Here is a 19,368-nt window from a genome sequence, read left to right on the forward strand (position 1 = left end):
ATACATGTTAACTGTGTAAATGTGATTAGGAAAAAATCATTTCCATCAATAGTTTGTGAAAGATGTATGAATTAGCAGCTTGTATGATGGAAGACTTACACAGAGTTAAACCTAAAGTTTTCACAGGACTTTAAACTACATACAGAAGTAGAAATTAATCAGTTCAGGAAACTTCCAAGTTTTGCTTATGGGTTTTAAGGCAGGACTAAAAACAATGTTTAGAGATTTCATGCAATTTTAAATGTTAGCTATAATTTTAGCAATAGACTTCATAATGATGAGTAATAATTGCAAATATTATTTTTTCATGCTGGTTCAAGCAGTGAGGTAGCAAATAATATCTTTCCTTTATCTCAACTGAAGCGATTACATTCTGAAAAATTTGATTTTAGGCAATTTATAAATCTTTAATAGCTCAATGCCTCATAAAACTGACTCTAGTTAATTTTAATAATAATTTCAAAATATGTTATTTGCAATTTGCAAATCCCTTATAATTTCACTGTCATAGCCTTTTCCAGAGTTTTTAGAGTTCATCATAATTAACTTCTTTAAACTCAATTGTAATAATATTAGAAGGTATAATCTAGAATTTTATTAGGATGATTTCATTTTTCTAAACACAATTTCCAGAGTTTCTAGTTTTACTCCAGGTCATAAAGTTGTGTCAATTCTAAAGCCTTAAATTCAGGGAGCTCTTTAGAGTAGAAGACATGTCATTACAAACAGATAATATGACTAGATATGCTAGGATAGAAAGTTGTAAACCCACAGGAATGATTGATGTTAAATAAAAATATTCAAATTAAATAAAAATGCAATGGTAAGCAACAGCATCAAAAGGGTCTGTAAAAAAAAAAAAAAGGAAAGTGTCTTTGTAGAAGACTCTGAGGTCCTCAAAGAAATAAAAACTGTTTTTCTTATTAAAATTTTAGAACTCCCAATTTAGAAAATTTTGTACACAAACATCTCAAAATGGAAAAAGTACAGTGATGAGGGTGATTCATTTGTTTTTATAAGTTCTCTGCAAATAATTATTTCTGAAAATACATCCCCAGCCCACCATCAGTGAAAGACACTGGGGAGCTGGCCGTCTTTGTCTAGGGCTCTGTAGGGGCCCGTAGGCTAATAAGTATTCCCACCCACTACTACCACAGCAAATGATTCTGCAATCCAGCTCCAGATATTGTTAATCATTTCAGCATTCAAAAAAGTCTCCTTGAAAAGTCGAACTGAAGGGGCATACTGATTCATGTGGGTTAAAAACATCCTTGCAATTCACAGGCTATTTTTTACTAAAAGCAATAAGGAAGTAGCAGGAGAAGACATTAGACCCATTTGGATTCTTCTACAGTGCTAACTTCTACATATTCCTATAACTTTTGCCTGTGTTCTAAATCACAGCAAAAGCAAGAGCAAAAGACTGTGGAGACCAGAGGCTACTAATTTCCTTGAAGATTTCTCAATTCAATGTGAACAGACATAGAAAGATCACTTGACAGAGGATAAATATGTCTTTAAACAAAATATCTCCAGAGAAAAAAGTGATATCATCAAAAGGGAAAGGTCTGACTTCTAAGATGATCATAGAAATGACATCTAAAATCCAGATATTTATGATATTATAACCATAAAATTATTTCACATTACTTGATTTTTAAATCTAAAATCCCCCAAACACTTTTATTTACAAAATAATTAAACATTTTGCCCAGTCTGATACTCATAAGTCCCTGTTAAGTCCAAAAATTTTATTAGAGTTCAACCATGTCCATTTTTATTAGTGACAAAGGTATCCCATGGAACAAAGTTTACCTTATTTCATTCTTACTTTTCCTTTTTTATTTAAATTACAAAATTTAAAAACTGCAAATGTTTATATTAGGGATTCTTCACTAAATGCTTCCAGAAAATTCCAAATATTTAAAACTCAATTTTCCAACTTACTGTGTTTTCATATATAGCAAATGAGATTTTGGATATTTAAATAATTTCTATTTACTTTTTAGAAGATTTTTGCTGTACCAAAATATGTATCTGAGGGTCTTAGATTGGAATACATCTTAAATTATGCTATAGCAACTTTAAAAATGTTCCTGATAAATTTCTTTTATAGATCTGACAAGTTCTGTTTATAAATAGAATTTTTCTTTTTAACTTTGGTGTAGAGATATTAGAAATTATATTTGAAGCTTCTTGAATTGGTTCTATTACCAAGATCTAACTACAACTTATACAAGTGATCATTTTGTACTAAAACAATAAAACTTTCCATATCTCCTAAACATATTTATTGGTTGCTATTTACTTAATTGTGTCAGTACATATACAAAATATATGTGTGTATTATGTTCATGTGTGTGTATACTTACATAGTTTTACCAAACAATTCCAAATTTAAATTACCAAATAAATTATCAAGCTTATATCAGAAATATTCATGGAAGAACATAAACATATTTGCACATATTGCTTATAATTATGAAAAATTGGAAAGAACCTGAAAGACCATCAGTGGGGATGTGATAAGATAAGTTGTAGGATCCCTCCATTTCAATGGAGCATTGCCTTGAGATAAAAACAAAGTAAAGCCACCAAGAATGAAAGGGGAAACAAGTGTGTGCAACATCATAAGTGAAAAAAGCAAATCCTAACACCATGTAAAGGACAATTGCATTTGTGTAAGAAAGGAATACATAATGTGTTGTTATACCTATGTGATCATATAAGCATGGAAAATACAATCCAGAAGAATCCATGCCAAACAGCTAACTGCTGTTAGCAGTAAAAAGGACCGGAAGAAGACAGGACTTTCTTCATCTTTATCTGCGGATCGTGACATGGTACTCCATACAAAATTGCTTTATGTAATTTTGTTCTATTTATTTTTAATTGACAAATTAAAAATATCAAAACAAAACTTTAAGTACCCTGTACTACTTTTCATTCTCAGGCTGGGTTCCTCATTCTTACACATCACCAGTCAGGACCAATGACAGTCCATCAGCATCTCCATGGTCCAGCTTCGCTCTTCAATTCTTCAGGGAAGATGTTAAAAACATTCAAGCGCTTTTCTTGCTTTCAGAGGTTTCTCATCTGCTTTGCTTCTCAGAGATAATGATTCTCTACTTGGCATATATTCCAATTTAGTTAAGTTTCCTCAAGGACAGGATCATAGCAATTAGTGATAAATTTGTAGCAGATGAAATTCCAAGTCTAAATGTAAAGGAATGGGCCTATGAGTCACTTGTCTTTTCAAAGAAACTAAAATAACTTGGTACACATGTACATTAATAGGGTTCCTATCTTTCACCTATATCAGTATGTTTGAAAACTGTGCACTTCCTAACTTCTTTAGAATCTGCAAGGAGACGCACATACAGTATGTTATTTGCTACACAGCAAATCTGGAGGGTAGAGGGAGAAGGAATCTTAAACCATCTTATAGGAAAAATTTAACTCATGAATGCACCCCTAAGGTGCCAGAGAAACTAGGGACTGGAGGTTGCAGAAATTGAGTGGTACAATTGGGAATTAAATCCTGATGAATTTTACTTCAAATTTAGTGCATTTTCCATTTGTCCATGATCACCTTTATAAGACTAGCATTCTTTTCCAGCCTGATGCTAAGGAGTATGTTAATTCATCCATTCAGCTATTATGGTACATTTTTTTTTTATTTTCTTCATCTTTGTCTGCTAATCATGTGGCAGTTCTCTTCATTGTGAGAGACAGTCACATGGTGTTCTTTCATGATTAAAGCAAGCAAATTTTAGTTACTCTTCTCTTATTATTTTGTTCATGTCATGTTCCCTCATTATTCTTTCTATATTGAAAGAGTCTAAAGTATCCATCCTGTAGTGCGTGTGCCTATGCAAATTCATAGGCAATTTGATTAAAAACACAGGCAGTGGCATCACTCTGAGTTCAAATCCTGGCTCTGCCATTTACTAATTTATACTTAGGCACTGTGATATTGTCCATCAGTTTACTTATTCATAAATTAGAATAATAATAGTGTCCACTATATGGAAGTATTGTGAAGGGTTGATGAGATAAGAATTGTAAAACACTTAGGATGGTACCTAGTACATGGCAAGCAATCAGTAAATGTTAAGTATTATTGTTCAGAGGGTATATTGGGGAAATACATTGTTCAGACAGAAGCATTTCTCTGTGGCAGTGATCTGGCAGTGCATAGGAGGAGTGCATTCTATATATTAATCACACAGAAAGTCACCCAGCAATGAAGAATATTGATGCTTAAATCCCTGTCAAGTAATCTGACCCAGAGCACTTAACTGCACACTTGACATTTCAGATTGACAACAAAATGGCATACTAACCACCCATCCCTAAGGCTCCTCTGAGGGTTAAGTTAGACTGTCAGAAAATTATGCAATTGAATCATATTATCAAGTTCCTCAGACACACATATATCATTATTGAATGAGAAATTTTAAGTTTATATCCTTAGCTTTCACATGTGGTAGAATTAAGCAAATGATATTTTCCTTTGTGCCATTTGTCCTTGAAAACCTTGTACTTTTTGCTCTCTGAAGTCTTAACAAAAGGACCGCACTAAAACTTGCTCTGAGAATTCATTGCCAGAAAAATGTTTGTCTTGAAAATTTGGAAGTACTCTTTTCTTTGGCAGACAAGGAATTATATAATTTAACATTTTCCTTTTTTGCCTTAATTGTCTGAAAATTCTGAATTAAATTAAGAGTTGAACTGAAATAACTAACATTTCCCAGATGAGCAGTCAATGGTTATTTCCTCTTAATTTTTTTAGTTAAATTTTCATTTTTGTTTTCCCTTTAAATTTTGCTTTTGTTATGTATGCCACTTTGATGCTTTCCTTAGAAACAAGTAGAGGTAAAAAAGGGACTCCTCTTTAATGTATAATTTTGTCATCTCTTCATTAGTTTGTTCATCCAGTATTACTGAGCACCAACCCTGCTAAATATAAGAGTGAAAAACTAAACTATCTGGAAATGCTCATAAAAGCATTGGAAAGAATATATTGAAGAGAATTATTACTGAGTTTTCAGAATAAGTGAAATTCATGTTATTAATATCATTTCTCTGAAACCCTGTTAACTCATGTTCCTCTTAAAACTCTCTTTTAGTCTGTGAATATAAAATGAAGCAGTTAATTTTTAAACAAGAATATAAAAAGTCATACAACTAAGTGAATGAAAACCGCCTTAGACTGATCGCCTTGTCCTACACATTCAACACTGCTCTAAGATTTCTGAACTATTCAGAGCTATGTTCAGAACCTTTGGAACATTCCTTTGCCTATCTCAAAGTTACAAAATTTCATGTTTGAAGGAAAATAATTTGGGGGAGGAAATAAAAGAAGTCATTTTTAGACAAGAAGATTGAACCAACTCCAAGCAGAGTTTCAAAATTATTTTGAACAATATTACATTCATTATAATGGGTATAGGACTCTTTATGTTACTATGAATTCTGAAGCATTGCCTCAAAAAAAGTTCCTTTGCTAGCACACTTCATAGCCTGTGCTATATAAGCTAGAAAAACAAGTCTTCTCTGGCTCCCTCTGTCATGTCTTTAGCCAGCTTAATTCCTTCCTCCTCCCCTCTCAGTGAGCAAGCTTTTGGAAGATAAGATGCAGTTGCAGCTCTCAAAAACTTGTGCAAATCCCTGACTGCTAATTGCATGCATAAAATCCTAGGAGATGAAGAAAAGAAGAAATTCTGAGTTGCATTCTATAATACACTGAAATAAACGATAATAAAACCTAGCATTATTAAATGTACACAGTGAACCAGATATTTTGTACAAATCATCTCATTTAATATGATCAGTGTTGAAAGGTATGTATTTATACTCTCCATGTTGAGATAAGGAAACTGAACTTCGAAGAGTTGCCCAAGGTTATACAGCCATTAACAGCCAGACCAGACTCCAAACCAGTCTTGATTTCAAAGAATCGCACACTCAATGATACCACACATTACAATTCTAACCTCTTCCTGCTGTATAGATCTTAGCCATTTCTTCCATGGGAAAATATGATGGGGTAGAACATAAACTGACGACTTAGGACTGAACATGGTTTGTGTTCTCCTAAGGATTTTTAGAAGCTGTATATTCACTTAACCATGTCCTTTTGAAATGAATAAACATCAGCTGGAAAAAATACATTTCTTAAAGAAGTAGTCTATATGCATCACACAAATAAAAAAAATCCCATTTCCAGATGTTAGTGTAAAATTACCCAGATGCTACAAACTGATCATCCATAATACCAGAAGCAAAAAAAAAAAAAGAAAAAAAATGTAAAATGATTGCCAAAAAGAAATCAAAGTGGAGATACCAGTTTGTTTTTTTGCTAAGTTACAGAAGATGAATTATTTCTCTGCATTTTTAGTGTGCTCATATAGAACAATCTCTCTTTAATGATACAATAAGTTTGTGACATTGTTTCCTGGCTAGAGTAATTAATGCCATTTTCATGACAACACTCTGGGGTCCCTATAACATCTTGCTTATGTGTTGTTTTAGATTGAGCAGGGAAGTAAAGTTCTCTTCAGTACCCAAGAAATGAAATATACACAAAATTAAAATTATAGTCACATACTTTGTGCTTAAATTTAAATTCAGGATCATAGTTTACCATTTTGTTTTTGATTCTCCTGGGATTTGAGTGTAGCTTTAGCACATAAACAAATGACATATGCTGTCCTGTCACAGATTTAATAGATATTTGAAGGCTAACTGGTTTATCAATCATGATAGTCAAGCTAAATAAGTCAGGTCCCACTTTCTACTTCAAGGCAAGATTTATTGGATTTGGAGGTCTGCATGGAAGGTCTTACATATATGTTCTTGTCATGCAAACCTAGCTGTGGGGAAAAGCAAGAAGGATTAAGCCATGTCCCACTCCCTCATGGAACTCAGTTGCTTTCAGCAATACCTAATAAACAGTAGCAACTTTCAACCTCATCATCCATGAAAAGACACTGGGGAAGATCTTAGCTTAAATGACTGCATAGAAATAAATATTTTTTTAAAAGCAAATACAGAAAACATTCATTCTTATTATCTGATTTAAAACAAAACAAACAAGCCAAAGCTATTTGTATTCCTATCTCAACAAACATCCGTTTGTAGTTTTCCTTTAGGGAACTGTATAAATTATAATCATATCAATGAGAACTAACAAGAATTCATTTAGTTTTGAGTCTCTAGCTGTTCCTCAACCTTGTAGTCCTCTAACAGGAGGACTTGTTTACTTCTGTTTCTGCAGCTGTGAGTTCTGGATGGAGTCATAGAGATGTTATTTTTCAAAATAATCCCAAATTCTCTTTCCAGGCCAGAATATCAAAGTATTATTTGGTTCAGGATATATTTCACTGATTACTCTTGAACTGATTATTTTAAATCTTTTCAATTCTAATTTACATTGATCTTCTGCAATTCAAGTCCTTTTATTTTATTTTTTTTTAAATATGTGAATATTCTATTTGTCGTTATTTGGTCTACTTCTGATTTTGGAATTTTAAAGGCTCTGGAAATGCTGTTTCTTTTATTACGTTTAAACAAGCTTAGCATCATTGGAAGCACTGACATTTGCTCCTCTTCCTATTTTGCCTTTGTTTCCTCTTTTAATAAAGACCTTATTTGGCTAAAAAATTACCTGTGCCAATTTTTCAGGAAAGGAAGTTAGGCACCAGCTGTGCTATTTTTCCAGTGATAGGGATAAAATGTCCTGAACTATCTATCCTCTTAGCCCTTATGCAAGACCTTAGCCAGGCAGAATTGAGAATGACTGATATTTCTGGACTTCTCTCTATGGGATGCCTCAAGGACACTAGTAGGCCTTAGCAAATTTTATCAGTGTGGCTCTGTGTGTAAGAAAAAATGCAAAAACACTTTGTGCTGCCCAGGACACCACTTCCCCTCATTTTGCTACTGTCTTAATGGTTTATCTTCCTGAGACCACCATTTGCAGTTCTCTGTCCATGTTCAGATGCCATTTGTGTAGTCACAGAGAGGGTTTTTGTTTGTTGTTTTGTTGTTTGGCCTATACTTCACACGGAACATGTTCTCAAAAATGTGTTGTGACATGATTTCATTGTGGGTGAACATCATAGAGTGTGCTTCCACAAAACCCAAATAGTATAGGATTCTACACATCTAGGCTATACGGTGTGTGTGTGTGTGTGTACACGTGAGCACACATGTGCATGTACAGTATAGCCTATTGCTTCTAGGGCCATCATGAACAAAGCACAAGATTAAATCAAGCACAAGAGAAAATAATGCAATCAAGAAACATGGTAAACAGGAGTTCTGTGAGTCTGCTGCTAGTGCACCGTGTCATACTGTTTCAGTTAACATTTTTTAAATAAATAGAAATATTCCCTAAAATGATGATCAAAAATATAGTAAACACATAAACCAGAGTTGCTTATTATCATTATCAAATATTATACATTCTACATAGCTTTTTTACTCTCCTACAACTGGAAGCATAGGATGCTTGTTTACACCAGCATAATCACACATTAAGTAATGTGCTATATGAGAATGAAATCATCACTATAATGTCACTGGGCAATGGGAATCTCCCAGCTCCACTGCATTATAGGCCCACAATTGCTTATGCTGCCTGTCCTTGACTGAAACAACATCATTCAGTAAATGACTGTAATTAAATGGCTCTGGTAAGGAGCTCCACCTTGTTACTATCAGGTGGTTAATGGGATAAACTAGTAGAGATTTGGTCACAACACACAATTCAGTGTAATGCTGAAGACGCCAGGTGCTTTGCTTTGGGCTTTTCTCTCTGCATTTTTGTTCCATCTTTTCTCTGTTGCTTTGCACTAGCCATTGTTTCAAGATAAATATATATGCTTTTCTTAGCACAGAACCCTGGCAAAAAGAATATACCCATCTTCAGTCAAATGGACTGACTTAGAAGTCAAATATTACCTGGGATTGTTTGGGGAATTATTAAATGGAGAATTATTAAAAGGAAAGACTTAACAAAACACTGGTGGAAAATAGGAAGTTAAAACATTGTCCCTTTAGGGACCATCCCTCAGGCCAACAAGTGAGCCCCACATTGTGCAAGCACTGTGGGAAAAGAATGGCAGAAGAGACCAGGCTCGCTGGCGCACGCCTTGAATCCCAGAGGCTTGGGAGGCTGAGGTAGGAGAATCATGGGTTCAAAACCAGCCTCAGCAACAGTGAGGTGCTAAGCAACTCAGTGAGGCCCCATCTCTAAATAAAATACAAAATAGGGCTGTGGATGTGCTCAGTGGCTGAGGTGTCCCTGAGTTCAACCCCCAGTACACTTCCCTGCCCACCAAAAAAGACTGGCAAAACAAGATACATTTCATAAACTAAAGCAAAACTCCAAATGTTTTCATTTCTTATGTTGTTAAACATACTTATTTTTATTTTAACAAGACTTTACCATAATTATTGAATAGGGAAAGAATTCTGCTCTCCTAAAATCTGCTTCTGCGACATGTTTCTGCAAGGTAGGTGTTTTTTTCCTAAGTTTAAAATGGAATTTTCTCATTCTGAAACTGTTTTACAGCTCAGAACACACAAACTGTCTACTCAATTTATTCAGTTATTCAGAAGCTGAAATAATCATGGTGAGTCAAAGCAGTTGCTATGAACACAGCCTGTCTCCATTTAATCCTTTCCACATTCCCTATGTGGCAACAAGGCAGTTCCCTAGGTAGGTCCCTGGCATTTCCTCTGTCTGTCCCTCTCTGTAACCATGCCTTTTCTGGGCTAAGAATGTCTTTACCACTTTCTCCCAGATTCTGTTTTTCCTGACTTATTTCATGTCGTATCTAATGCCTTAAATTTACTTTATTCCCTGCACCCTGAGACACTGCTGGGCACACAGATGGTTCTCCATATTTGTTAATGGGTAAAAAAGTTAATTGTTGAACCCTATTCATTGACTACATAAACTCATTAAATTTATTCTTAATATCAAGTCATTTGTTGGTTGAACTGAAACTGTATCCTAGCCATATTTTTGGTACCCTATCTTTTGCTTAGTAGTGATAAATGTGTCAGCGGTTCTACTGTAGCTAATTTAACACAAAAGTTTATCTTAAGATAAATGGATTCAACATAACAAATTGTAAGAAGAAGAGCAAAATGTTTTTCATGTACCAAAATAACATGGAGATAAGGAAGAAGGCAAAATTAAATCATTTCTACGATTTTTTTTCCCTTCAAAAGCAATAGATGGTTTCTTTTATCCCTTGACATCATCTTTAAGAGTTTTCACCAATAATCTTATAATAAGGTAATTCACCCTGAAAAGAGTAGTAGATAACTGCTATAAGTGGATGTCAGGTTTAAAAATATGTGAAATGCCTCTAAAAAGGTATCATCTGTCACTCCTGATAAAACCAACATTTATACATGTGATCGAATAGAGGAACATTCCTGTTCTTAAGTATCAGGGAACTGGAAATGTATTTCTGTGGGCACACAGATATATACAAACACACTTTATTTTCTGTGAACCCAAACCACACTGTTCCCAAACTTATTACCAGTAACCAATGTCCCTTAAGTTTCCATGTGGAACCTGACACAATGCCTAAATATTCAGATGAAAATACTATTTGCTGCCCTCTTCTTTCTCCCCCAAATTCAGAAACAAATACAGCATGACTCATTTTAGCTTGATATTGACCTTATTATTAATTCAGGAATAAGGACATCCATAAGACAACTAGTATAAATTACTATACTTATAATTTATTGTTTCAGTGAAAGGGTTTGATGTTTTTGCTGAAATATTGTGTGTAGCTAAGGTTACATTTAGTACAACTTAAATTTCTGCAAGTATTTCTATTCCTACTTTGGCATTTATTAGTTTCATACATATGGAAATGCATTTTATTGACTCAAAATAGTCAAATATTGGCAATTTCATATGACTCAACCTAATAGTACCTTTGGTTTTAGAAGACACTTATCAGTGAATAGGAAAATAAATAATGCTTATTACTGAATGAAGCTTAAGAGCAAATTTACACAAGAAAAATATAATTTTCTAACTTGTAATCTGGCCAGGGTTGCCATTTTCCTTTGTAAAATGAGTATCATAGGATTTTTGCTACCCATGATTGGAATTTAAATTGTATGTCTTCTGTATTTCCCAGGTAGTAGACTTCAGCCAAGTTATTCATTTATATATTTTCAATGACAATATTTGGTAGAAGTCAGTCTTCCATGTTGTACAATAGTACATATCCTCAGATTAGTATTCCTTGCATTGGATTTTCCTCTAGTTTTCTCTTCTTCACAGTGGACCTGGTAAAGTATCTCCTGGTATCTTTCTAAGTTTGCTTGTAAAGTGTAATCAAAACCCTTCCAATCCTGGGTTACTTGTCTCAAGGACTTTTGATGATAGCTTGAGTGTTGAAATAGTTTCCCTAAGGATCAGAAGCTTATTTTAATAGCTTCAAGATCCTTTGTTGTATTTTCAAGTGTACTTCTGTAATAAAGATAATAGTACCTTATCTTTCCTTTGTGAAACTGATTTACTGGCACAGACACACCTTCAGGTTTTCCCAGTAGAGACAGTGGATGGCACTTAGTTATCCACACAGTGTCATGCAAGTCCTTGTGACCGATGGAAAAGTCCCATTTAGAAGAGGGCTGATTGCACCTGAGGGTTCAGTTTATAAAGTGGAGCGATTACGAGATTTGCCAATCACAAAATCTAGACCAGATATTAATGGTGAAATTTAGCTGTGCATGATCTCAAACAAGCTTCCTTCTATAAAGTGAGAATAATAAAAAATTTGGTTTCAAATGTCTTCTTTCATGAGAATCAGATGAAAGAGTATATGACAAAGTATTTTGTGACTCATAAAGAATCATAGACTAAAAGCTTACTGCCAATATTATTGGTAACAAAACCAATAGTTACTAATCCTCCTTGGGGTTCACATTTTAACTGAAAAGGCTTAGATACTACTTTGGTAATATGGAATAAAACTGATAAGACTCATCCAATCCTGCATGACATACCATTCCTTCATGGCACGTTTGCTTAGGAATTTAGACTTGATTTTAAATGTTGCCAAACGAGTGAAAATGCAGAAGTAAAAATAGGTAGTGACTCAAACCTGGGCACAAGCAATTTCACACACAAAGAAAGCAAGGCCTGATAAAAGGTGGGGACCCTTAGGCTTTCAATTCAGCACCCAGGCTATTTTTCCAGAAAACCCCAGACGGAAAGGAAAACATTTAACCCTATACTTTCCTGATGTTCTGAGGACACACTGAGTTAAAATACAGCTGGAAAAATGACCAACTATGCAACCTTGGGAAAATCATGTCACCTGTTTATACCACCTTAACCTCAACTGTAAAGAGAAACAATTATTAGAATACAGAAGTCCTTCTTTACCCAGGGTTTGGCTTTTCATAACTAGCTGAAAAAATGGCATGAGAATATTACCTCAAAAGTTCCAGCAATAATTCATAAGCTTTAAATTTTGTACTGTTTTATATAGCACGATGGATACTCCCCCATCCTGCTCCATCCTGCTGCATCCCACGAGGGACATGAATCATTCTTTGTATGGTGTATCCTCAATGTATACCTGCCCATTTGTTACTTCATAACTATCTCAGTCATCAGAGTGACCGTGGTAGTTTCCCAGTGCTTGTGTTCAAGGAAATCCTTTTTTTACTTAATGACCCCAAAGTACAAAAATAGCATGCTGACAATTTTATTATAGTATATTATATATATATATATTATATTATATTATACATATATAATTACTCTATTTTATAATTAGCTATGGTTGTTAAATCTCCTATTATGCCTAATTTTTGTTAAACTTTATTGTAGGCATGTTTAATAGGAAAAAGTATATATGGAGGTTCAGTACTTTGCGGTTTCAGGAATTCACTGAGGATCTTGAAATGACCCACCCTCTTGCTGATAAAGAGGGATTACTAATGTGACTTTATACTGATAAAACTCTTACAATAATACCTGTCATAAAATTAATGTGTAATAACTGTTAACTCTTGTTATTGTCTTCCTGGCTCTATACTAAACCCATTTCAGTACCTGAGGCCCTCCCTGTTCTTCCTGGTCATTTATACTTCAGCAAGCTACAGTTCTTTGCCTCATTCATGTATTCAGTCTTGCTTAGGAGCCCCTGTCTGAACTAGGAATGACTCCACCCATCAGTATACAAGGTTCTGTTCCAATGATGCTCCCTGCTGTCAATCCAGACTAAGCCAGCTCAGTCCTTCCATAGTGAGGAGTGGGTTTAAGTCGATGTTAGCTAGGAACTGAGGGAACTTGCTATCACAGTACATAGGTTGTACAGGGCATTGTCATAAATAATCTAATTTCATCTGCACTATAGCTCTGTGAACTGGCCTGGCCACATAATAGTTTACTTGTCTTCTTCAACAAATGGTGCCAGTCCCATTGTTAATCATTGGCAGAATTATCTGAAAGCCAAATCTAGTGAATGCTCCCAAAGACAACATACAGTTCTTTTGTGTCTTCTACCCAAACCATGGACTTCCTACCCTAGTTTAACAAGAGCTATTCTATTTTAGTAGATCCTGGTATATCTAATTCTATAATACTGAGATAACTGGGTCTCTTAAACATTGATGCTATCTCATCTAGAGTCTATTCTCATACTGTTTCTCTCATCATCTTTGCTTATCAGCAATACCATATTAATGGATTGGTTGACACTTTCTAGATCCAATATTTTGCATGTGCATGGGGAAAATCTACAAATTAATCCATACCAAGAAAAGAGAAATATAATCTTAATTTTGTATTTTTATTACAAAGTTATATTTTTAAATATAATTTGTATATTAAAAAGAAAAAGAAAATGTTTTAAATGAAATATGGGTTTTATGGATGTGGAATGCTTTGTAACAAGATCTCAAGTGCTCTGTGTATTCCAGCAGAGGTGAAGCCTATCATTTCTTGGAGGACTCCATAGAATCTTCATGGCAATGAGACACTGTCACACTCTTGCTCATGGGGTATTGACTGACCCAATGTTGGTCAACACAAGCATTATTTTTTTTATAGAAAGGAAATTTGAAACCTCAAATAATTATTTACCTAAATCTCTGTTCATAACAGAAACTAATTAGTAATACCCTGCTGCTTCTCACTAATGGAGAGATTTTAAGGGTAATTGAGAAGGACTAGTTCCTCATTTCCATTCCCTCCTTTCCACAAGAGCTCACACATGAAATCTTGCTATACTCTTAACAATATTATATCAAAGGAGAATCTTGGAAACATTTTTTAAAACAGTGTTGGTTTTGTTTCTTCTCTCTCCAGTATTTGCAATTCTAAGGATCACCATAATGTCAGATGATGAAAAGAGAGAGAAAAATATTCTGTCTCTTTATATAAAATTCTGTCACATAGGAAATCAAAATAATATCAAAGCTCTACATACAGTTACCAAAAAAAAAATTGTCTTCAAGAATTAATGATGGCTTCTCCAGGGATTTTTGTACAAGACTACCATGTTTCAAAAGCAAACTCAAAGTGAATCTAAGTTCCATTGAGTTTAGTGCAGGAGAGAGTGAAGGGTATGGTAAGAAGGAAAGAAAATCATATTCAAATAACCTAAAGGTCTCTGTATGAGGAAATTGAGTCAACATCACCATGGTAACCATGAATATTTAGTTATGATTCTAGTGACAATTCAAGTAAATTAAAAGTAATAATCCCAGTTACAGAAAGGGGAAAAAACTCATATAACAGATAAACATGGATTATAATTTTAATTCTAGGATACCTAAAGCATTGCCCATCATCCTCACTATCATTAATGTAATTCCTCTCTCAGCCTCCTCTCCCACCATCAGTAACCTTGTTATAACTCCAAGCTCATTCACTCAACTGAAAACCAGCCAGAGTTTCAGTTCACAAAACCCCTGAAGTTTCCTTAGAGAAAAATATTAGTTTCTTTCCTCAGTTGTAAGTAGTTATTATGACCAGTCCTCTCTCCTTAAATAAATGGTACCCTGCTCTCCTCCAGAGTTAGACAAAGTTGGAGATGTCTGAACGGTAAGCCAAGAGTTGAGACATCAGAATCCCCAGGAGCACCTTTTGAAAATATACAGAAGGCTTCCTGGGTCCTTCCCAAAATTTACTGAGTTAAAAGCACTGGTCCCAGAAACAGTTATCTTTCAAATGCTCCTAGGTGATTTCTAGTAGAAGCCAGCTTCTCAGTCGTGCCTCCAAGTGGTGTTCTTGTTCAGAGTTCCTGGTAGCACTGGAAACAACTGGTTTAACATGGGCCGTGATACTGGCTTCTGATGGTGTAGGCTCCCTGTGGCACTGCTGGAGAGGCAGGTCTATGTAGCTGTGCCCACCAGAGCTTTCCCTGTGGCTGGCCTCATAAAATAATGGGGGCCCCCTGGGGTCTGTTGTTTTATACCCTGCAATGCCTATTAGCGAGTTCAATATCACTCTCTCAAAACAGGGAAAAGTGGGTCCCTGCTGAGCCTTCTCTTGGCATTGATGATACAAAATTGCCCTTCTAAAATGAGACTCTAGTAAGGTTTTTGCTCAAAGCTTCCCTCAGTTCGCAGTCTAAATAAGAATATACAGGCTTATCCCTCCACTGTCCTCCATTATCCCTCCTCTACCAAGTCTTGAGATTTGAAATCCTATGATTATCTCAAAGTTAAGGGTGAACTTCTCCTTTTGGGGGCAAACCCAGAATGCTAGACTGTATGGTAATCGGTTTCTTGGAAGTAGTTGAACCTTGTTATCTTGGGAGCTGGGTATATGGCCTAAAGTACCCTTCCGGTAAATCTCCATGATTAACATTGTTGATCTCCAGAAAGCCATGAGAGTTGGAGGGCAGGCAGGAAGCTGAGGAAAAACAGGGAAAGTAGTGAGTGGGTGTGACAGGAGCAACAAAGTCCAGGAAATAAACAGAGCTGGTGCAGCTAAGAATAAGGAGGCCAGAGGAAGGGCCAGGGCCCTGCAGTGATGGTATGGGCAGAGGCAGTACTGAACTTCAGATGCAAGGGTGAAGCCACGCCAGGATGTCCTTTATTAGATCAATAAAGAATTTACCTTGCCAGGTGTGGTGGCGCACACTTATAATCCCAGCGGCTCGGGAGGCTAAGACAGGAGGATCTTGAGTTCAAAATCAGCCTCAGCAAAAGTGAAGCAGTAAGCAACTTAGTGAGACCCTATCTCTAAATAGAATACAATATAAGGCTGGGAATGTGACTCAGTGACTGAGGGCTCCTGAGTTCCATCCCCAGTACTGCCCCTCACCAAAAAAAAAAAAAAAAAAAAAAAAAAAAAAATTACTTAAAGCATCTTTTGGCTCTGGCATGAAGTATCTTTTCACCTGGAATATAATATCGAAGAATGTTCTAAAAGTTTTAGTACATTTTCTCAAAAGTCTCCAAACAAGTGACAATGTAAAAGACCCAGTAGGTTTGGCATTTCTCATTTGAACACTATTTCCTATTAATGTGTATCCTTAAAACATAAACATTGTTGTTTAGCATGTTATAATTAAGACACTCTAATTTCATAATATATTGTTTTATGGGTAGCCCTTAAAAGTCTTAATTTTTCTTATTTCTGATCAAAATGTGTATTTAAAGGATATTGTAGAGGTCTGGAAGAAAGAGTCCATGTAGTCAGAAATGTATGTTACAAGCCAAGTGTGGTGGCGCATGCCTGTAATCCAAGTGGTTTAGGAGGCCGAGGCAGGAGGATCAGAAGTTCAAGCCAGCCTCAGCAACTTAACAAAGCCCTAAGCAACCTAGTAAGACCCAATCTCAAAATAAAAAGTAAAACTCTCTGGCGGTGGAGTCTGGAGACCACAAATGGCACCTTGCAAGGGAAAGGAAAAGAAGGAAGAATAGGTCATCAGCCTTGGGCCGCAGGTGGCTGAAGGAGAGATTGTATTTGGTGTCTGCCACACCTTTGCATCCTTCAGTGACGCCTTTGTCCACATCACTGATCTTTCTGGCAAGGAAACTATCTGTTGTGTGATGGTGGGATGAAGGTGAAGGCTGACAGAGATGAGTCCTCTCTGTATGCTGCCATGTTGGCTGCCCAGCATGTAACCCAGAGGTGCAAGGAGTTAGGCATCACTGCCTACATCTCAAACTCGGGGCCACGGGAGGAAACAGGACCAAGACCCTTGGATCTGGGACCCAATCAGCTCTCAGAGTCCTTGCTGTATGAAGATTGGGCGGATTGAGAATGTCATCCCTATCCCCTCCAACAGCACCCACAGGAAGGGGGGCTGCCAGCTGTGAACAGGGCTCCTCAGATTATGTTCTGTCAATAAATGTCTTGTAAGCGATTTAAAAAATAAAAATAAAAATGCAAAAAGTAAAAAGGGCTGATGATTTGCCTCAGTGGGGTGGCTCAGTACCCTTAGGCTCAATTCCTGGTTCCAAAAGATACACACACATACACACACACACACACACACACACACACACTACAAATCATGGTGTATATTTAGATACTTTCACCAAAATAAAAATTTATATATAAGCATAATAATGTTTATCCATCAATACAAAAGAAATATACAAAAGAGCTATGCATATAAAAGTAAATAAGTCTTTCCTCCATGATACTATTACCCCATACCTATAAGCTCAATATAATTATAAGAAAACATCAGACAAGCCCACACTGACCAATAGTTTACAAAATATCTCTCAAATAATTATTGAAATATCTCTTAAAATGATTACAGATCAGAAGCAACAAAGGACACACAGTCACTAGATGCAATGGAGTATCCTGAATTGGATACTATAAGAGAAAAAAGAGCAGTGATGGTAAAACTAATGAAAGCTTAGCAAAGTCTGTGGTTTAGTGAACAGTAATATATCAGTGTTAGCATCATTTGGAAATATGCATTGTGTAAGATATTATCCTTAGGGGTAGCTGGGTGAAGAGATATGAGGATTTCCTGTATTATTCTTATGTTTATGTCAATTCATCAGGATTTGTTGTTTTTTAAATTCATATGTGACTTTGCTTCTGTTTATATCAGGTTATATGACTAGGGCCACATTCCCAATGATAGCAACTAGACAAATTGGATAAAATATACAAAGACATCTGCTTAAAGCCACCTGAGAACTATTTAGTGGATGAAGAGTAATATTAATAGTGAGGAGAAGAAAGATGTCTAGTTAGATGATTACTTTATTGTGACTTTGGTCTCATTGGCATTTTCCTATCCAAAGGACATGGCTGAGAGACTAAGCCATGCTTCTGACAGTCCTGTTGTATTAGGAGGACAAAAGTTAGATTCTGTGACTAGTAAGAAGGGTGGTTGATAAATCCCACACATGTTGGCTTGGACTCCAAAGACAGGCATTCCAGGAATGAGGATAACTGGAATTAAAGCAGCTGTCACTGGGTTATAGCACAGCTTGGAGTCATCTGAGTGTCTCAGATACTTGAATCTCTAAATTGCGTTAAGAGGATCCAGATTGCCACAGGAAAGCAGAAGGATCAGGACAACCTCACAAGATGAAGATAATATCTTCCTCCCTCGATTATTTCTACACGTACTTATATACTTTTTCAAGTACAATTTCTCTTAAACAAAGTAGTCATGATATAAAGAAGCAGAACCAAGATAAGAACCTAGGTCTTATACTCCCATGTATATTTTTCTATACCAGGTTATCTCAGAAAAATGACTCTTCATAAGTACATGGTTTCAGCAACAGTATGTACAACTCCTCTAAATCATTTTTGAGTTTAAGAACTATCAACTTTTTTATTTTTAAATCAACTTCTAGTTTTTGCTAGAAACATTTACCAGGGAGTAGGAGATCTGGATTCTTTATTTTTTTCCTTCCACATATTATATTGTTCCATTATAGTAGTACCTAATGGGGAGATTTGTTGTTACTTATTAGTACATGCACACAGTATAATCATATAATTTGGTCGCTTCCCTAGTCACTTTCCTCTACTCTACCCTCCCTTTGCTTTTCATGCAATCCAGCCCCCATCTTCCTTTTCCTTTTCTTCTCTATCAGGAGACCTGGATTCTTATTTCAGCTCTGCTACTACTGGAACTACATGTGTTGGTTAATATCACCTGCCTTCTCTGAGTCTGTTTAAAGAAACATTCCACAAAATAAACTCTTCAAAAATGAGTAGAAAATCTGGGAGAAGTCTGAATGTAATTCATGTTATTAAAACCTACCATTCTACTTCAAATATGCTAAATTTTTTTTCTATTCCTTACTTCAACCCCTTAATAGTCCCCATCACTGAGCATTTTTTAGTGAATGTTGTTCTAAGACTTG

General features: G+C 35.6%; 1 protein-coding gene and 1 pseudogene across 7 annotated transcripts in view; one reads left to right on the forward strand and one right to left on the reverse strand.

Annotated features, from left to right (window-relative positions):
- Lama2 (laminin subunit alpha 2) overlaps positions 1-19,368 on the reverse strand; it is a 582,198-nt gene that overhangs the window by 381,395 nt on the left and 181,435 nt on the right. The window lies entirely within an intron of this gene.
- LOC124988420 (40S ribosomal protein S14-like) lies at positions 16,900-17,337 on the forward strand (annotated as a pseudogene).

Source organism: Sciurus carolinensis, chromosome 7 (genome assembly GCF_902686445.1).
Source record: "Sciurus carolinensis chromosome 7, mSciCar1.2, whole genome shotgun sequence".
Lineage (NCBI taxonomy): Eukaryota > Metazoa > Chordata > Mammalia > Rodentia > Sciuridae > Sciurus > Sciurus carolinensis.